Genomic DNA, 5,800 nt, shown 5'->3' on the forward strand with positions numbered 1-5,800 from the left:
GGCTGTCCCAGAACTCACTCTGTCATCTTTGCTGGCCTGAACTTCAGAGATCCGCCTGCCTCTGCCTCTTGAGTGCTGGGATTAAAGGCGTGCGCCACCCCTGCCCGACTAGGTCTTCTGTTCTTATGTTCCTCTTTCAGTCACTCTGGTATTTCCAGGGTGGAAAAAGGCAGGGTCACCATGGGTCTCTATGCTAGAGTAGCTTCCTGGGGCTCAAGTGGGGGTCATGAAAGAGACTCAGACAGGAGCTCAGGTCTGTACCCTGCCTGCCTGAGTCAAGGAGAGGAGGGCTTTCTTAGAAAGGGGACCGAGAGCTCGGTCCAGTGGAGTGGATAAAATGGAAACTTTGAGGTGCCCACTCTCAAGTCCTCCTCTCCCTAGGCTCCCTGCACCTGGCTACCTTACCGCCCCACTGGGAAACTTTTCTGAGAAGAGTTCCAGGTCACCAGGACTGGGGCCATCAAATCTTTTCACATCTACTCCCAAGAACTGGAACTGTAGACACTGCCAGCATACCCCATTTAATGCTGTCCTGGGCGTGAAACCCGGAGCCTTATGCTTGCTAAGCAAGCTTTCTGCGAACAGACTTGCATCCCCCGCCTCAGCTTTTGTGGTTGACTTTTTGTTTGTTTGTTTGTCTTTGCGACAGGGCCTCATTGTGTAGACCAGGCTGGCTTCACACTCAGAGACTCACCCGCCTCTGCCTCACAAGTGCTGGGATTAAAGCTGTGTACTCCCATGCCCAGCCTATCACTGAATATTATGTATGAGTGTGGATCATTTGCCAAGGGACTTTGTGTCACTGTGCAGACTTCCTTAAGGTATTTAAATAAACACACTTAAATATGCGTCGATTTAGAGTTGTGTAGATGTATCATTGTGTAAGCTTCCTTGGAGAATTGAAACATGCATCATTTACAATGTGCATACACACATTCACATATATTTACTTATTTTCTACATACCTCCTTACACGAAAACACCCGTGAGCAATAGTGTGCCGGGGCATGGGACACAGGCTGTGTGTGGTGATCATGCATGCGTCTGTCATTGTGGTATGTATGGTAAGGGCAAGGTATGTACATGTGTATGTATGGAAGTGAGGTGACATGTGGGTGACTGTACATGCCTACATATGCACGTGGACATCAGAGGGCAATTTGTAGGAGTCATTTCTTTCCTCCAAGCACTATGGGTGTCCTGGGGATTGAACTCAGATCCTCAGACTTGGCAGCAAGCGCCTTTACCCCTGAGTTACACCCCCTTCTCTCCATTTTAATCAATTGCTTGCACCAGCAGCTCCAGGTGTAAGCCTGAAGCTGACCTCAGGCAGTCAGTCCTCTGAAGGCCCAGCTTTCTAGAGGCCAGAAGGGGTGCCTACAGACAGCCAGGGGCCACCCCTGTCTATATTTGGAAATGAATTCCACAGCTGCTTCCTGGGAACTGGGCAAAAGGTGCCCGGGAATAAAGGGGCAAGTACAGCTGAGCATGCTTCTCACTGCCCCCCAAATGTGGGGATGCCCCCTATTCCCGGCAAGCTGGCAGGACCAGGTGTAAGGAGCACAGGGCGCATAGTGTGAATGCCCCAGAGCACACAGTGGCTGGTGGGAGGTTCAGTGATTTTCTCTCCAGGTGGACACACAGAACCTCAATTCCTCTCAGCCCTCCAGGCTTCCTGCTCCCAGCACTAATGATCTTCCTCTAACCTCCACCCCTGGCTGGTTCTTCCTGGCTGCCCCCAGGGCTTGTCTCCAGGCAGCCTTTCACCTTGTCGCCAGTGAGCAGGCTGTCAGGAGCCAGCAGCTGCTTCTGGAAAAACACTGTCTCCAGGTGTCCCTGGTCAGCCCTGCCTCTGCCCCATGGTGTTAAAAGGAAGCTGAGTTACCTGTTCCAAATAGCCAGGGACCCCTCTGCCACCAGCTGTCACTTCTTTAGGGAAAGAATCAAGCAACAGAATGCCCAGGATTGGGCCCTGTAGCCGTCACTGAGAGCACACATGACACAGCTGGGGTAGCAGTTCTTGTGAGAACGCAACACAAAGCACCTGCCAGCGTAGACACAGTCGTGGTCGCTCCCAGCCACTCACAGACTCAGGCCTGCAAGTGTGTGGTCAGAAATGATCCAGACACAACACACTCAGCAAGACGTCTTTGCACCCGGCAAGACATCACACCCGCTCGGCTTCATAGTCAGCACACGGCACAACCATGACCCACGCTCCTTCTCCGCCACACACACCCACATGTTGTTTGTGTGCCTGGTTTTCTGAAAGAGGTAGGTCAGGCTAGCCTCAGACTCACTGTGTAGATGATGAAACTGGCTTCAGGCTTGAGATGTTCTTCCTGGTGTTTCCTTCCACTCTCTGCAACCCGAAGTTCATAGTATACAAGCTCTATGCAAATAGTCTCTCTCTCTCTCTCTCTCTCTCTCTCTCTCTCTCTCTCTCTCTCTCGCACACACACACACACAAATGCACACTGAGAGTCTCAAATCAGCCATCAGCCACATTGAATGTCCCTAGCAACAAAGTGCATGTTAGTTTGCCCACAAGGACATGCACACACCCAAAGTCCCATTTATAATCCCATTTATAACCATTCACTCATGATTTATACCACACCTATGGCCTGCCACACATGAATTTCCCTCTCCCCTCACACACATACACCCTCCCTTTGTGGGCACAACCAGGCCTGGTGGGTCTATCTTAAGAGACTGTCTTGACTCAGTAGCTCCCATCCATCCTGGAAGCCACCCACCGGGAGGACTAACCGTGAGCTGGCAGCAGACAGACCTAGACCATCTCTATCTGCACCTTGACTCTAAGCTCACCTTTCCCTGTTCCCTGCCACTCTCACAGAGACCCCAGGGACTTGATCCTGGAAGTTGCGAAGCATGTGGGCTCAGCCCCCACTGGTCAGACTCCTTACTCCTGTCCAAGGAGGAGCAGGTGTCTAGAGAGCCAGGCTTCCAGAGCACCGCTGAGGCCGCGGCGGACATCTTCTACCGTCTGCACAAACCACCCCAAAGTGAACCCTGAAAGACAACCTGACCCTGCTCCACCACCCAAAGGTGTGACCTTTGCGACAATCACCCGCTAGCCCCACCCCAAGGCATCCCCCAGGGACCCCTGAGCGAACCATTTTGAAACAAACAAGAGACACCATGCGATACCCTGCCCCCAAGTATAGCCTTCCAAAGGGCTCCTGAAGGTCATTGATAAAAGTCCTAATTCCACACATCCTGGAGGTGGTGCTGGCTCCTGTCTGCAGGTCCCACCTCCCACACAGTTCCCTCTCTGCCTCCACAGCCTGAGCCTGCCCTCAGCTAAGCCACCCTTTGTTCCTACCCCAGGACCTTTGCACACATGGTTCCTCTGTCCTCTCTCTCTCTCTCTCTCTCTCTCTCTCTCTCTCTCTCTCTCTCTTTCTCTCTCTCTGCCTGATGATTTGTTGCTGTTACTCCATCCATTTGTATTTTTCGTTTGCCAGACGTTTTACATACTGGGCAGTAGGTGACTATGTGTGCGGTCACGTATACCATGCTATCATTTGTGGCGGCTGCACTAGGACCTGAGGAGGCACAGACCCCAAACCATCAGTAAAACACGCAGGGTTGTAGCACTCTCCCCGTTCCTTGCAATAAAAAGAACAGCAGTTGGAAAGGCGAGAAGTTTGGAGGAAAAACAAAGGTTCTCGTTACATATATGTGGGGAAGGGGGAGGACATCCGAAGACCCCCCCCCCATCGCTCTGTCTATCCATCTCCAATCCCTCATCAGCCCCCTTTCCATCCCTCGTCCCTGGTCCCTTTCGTCTACACTCTGTCTCTTCCCATGAGAAGGAGGCAGCTGATAGGTGAAAGTGGTATTTTTAAAGGCTGATAAACCCCTCCTTATCTAGAAAGTTCTGCCTCGTGCCCATCCCTTAAGTGTCCTTTCTCGACTGTTTATTCACCAGATCTGCAGGCATCCTGGGAAGGGTGACCCTGGCCACCTCCCTGGGAGTCCACAGCTCACGTTGGCTCAGTCCCCTCTTGCCCCATCCCCCCATGGAGGACTACCTCACCCTTCTCCCTATGGAGGACTTACTCGGCCCCCAAGCCTTTGCTTCTGTAAGATGTCAGGGGACAGGAGATGTGGAGAGAGGCAGGGACAAGGGAGGGTCTGCATGTCCCCACGGGTTCTCTATAATGACACCAGTTATATTAAACTCCATACTCTGAAGTCTCTTAAATCCATTTACGGCCCATACTGGACGCTGAGCCATAAGAACAATAAAATAAAATCAAGCACTTAGACATCCAGGGTGTTGCCCGTAGCAGGCAGGAAAGATTGTTCTTCTAGCTGCTTTGGCTGGCTTGTCACCTAGGTACTGACCTTTCGGTCTCCTTGGCTGGGGGCCTGAAGAAGTAAGGAAGGAGAGTCAGGCTCCTGCTGAACAAGGGGGAGGTCAAAGCTGGGGAGCAAAGGGGACTTTGCTGGGCTCAGCTCAAACTTCAGCCCATTCCTCTCTAACCCACACTGGGCCCAGGAATGGGGAGAGATGGCCGGTGTGGGAAATTGTAAGAGGAAGCCAGGCTGCAGAGTGCAGCTCTTGGACATAGCTGTGGTACTGTGCACACCCAGCAAACGTGTTTCATTTCTCTTGGCCTCGGTTTCTCACTCTGTGCAATGGGTCTCATTCCCCAGTGGGTTGTCGTGAAAGAAGAAAAAAGATGAGGTGACCATATGTGTGTAAAACACATGACCTGGGCATCAGCAAGGCTTGTGGAAAAGTGTTATCAAAGATCTCAAGACCTCAGAGGGAAGTCGAGGCGGGGGAGGTCTCTGCAGGCTAGCCTGTGGCTGGTCCCCTGGGGAGGACCTTACTAAATCTTGCTAAAAATCTGCACAGAGAAGTTGAGGGTCCTCTGACACGGATTTCTAATGAAGGGGGGGGGCAGAAGGAGGAGATCAGAGATGCTCATGGCTCCCAGACACCCTGGCCCCAGCTCCGAAGTAGGGGCAGGGAGTGGTTGCTCCTTGGCTACTTCATTATCTGGGGCCCAACTGCCCTAGGCTGCTACAGCCTTTGCCCATATCTCCAATCAGCACTTAGCAGCCTAAAGTAACCGCTGGCTCTCAGGCCCTCATCCTATGGGGACAGCCCTTTGGAGGCAGGAGCTGTGGATTTGTCTCCCAAATCCTAGACTAGCAAATGCCGTGGCGGACTCCCGGGTGCAAGCTCAATACACAGAGCTTGCCTAGCATGGCGGGAGCCCTGGGTTCCAGTCTACAGCATTGAAGAAGGGAGGGAAGGATGGGGTGGGGGGGATGGAGGAGAAAAGAAGGTAAAAGATAGGATGAAAGTCAGTGACTCACCAGCCATCCCAGCACTGAGGCTGAGGCAAAAAGGATTGCTGTGAGTTTGAGACTAGCCCAGGCTACATAGTGAATTCTTAGCCTGGGCTAAGATCTGAGATCTGTCTTAAAAACAAATAGACAAACCACAGGCAAGCAAGCAAGATGGCCCTCGGACCTTCAGTTCTGGGATCCAGCACTACCGAGGCTAGTTCCTGCTAATCTTCCTTTGCCTCTTCTGATTGCTCCTGATTACACCCCTTTCGGGAGGCATGAAGGAAACCATGTGGGCTATGACTGGGTAGACTGGATGACCTTCCCCCATCGTCCATGAAAACCCACACCTGGGTGAATGCCAGCGGTCAGACCCACCCCTCGGGTCCACAGACTCACAAGCGAAACTGAGCCTCAGATGATGGCTATTTGTTAGTGGGCATTATTGCATTAAAGATAGCTCAGA

This window comes from Myodes glareolus, chromosome 2 (assembly GCF_982192425.1).
Source record: "Myodes glareolus chromosome 2, mMyoGla1.1, whole genome shotgun sequence".
Lineage (NCBI taxonomy): Eukaryota > Metazoa > Chordata > Mammalia > Rodentia > Cricetidae > Myodes > Myodes glareolus.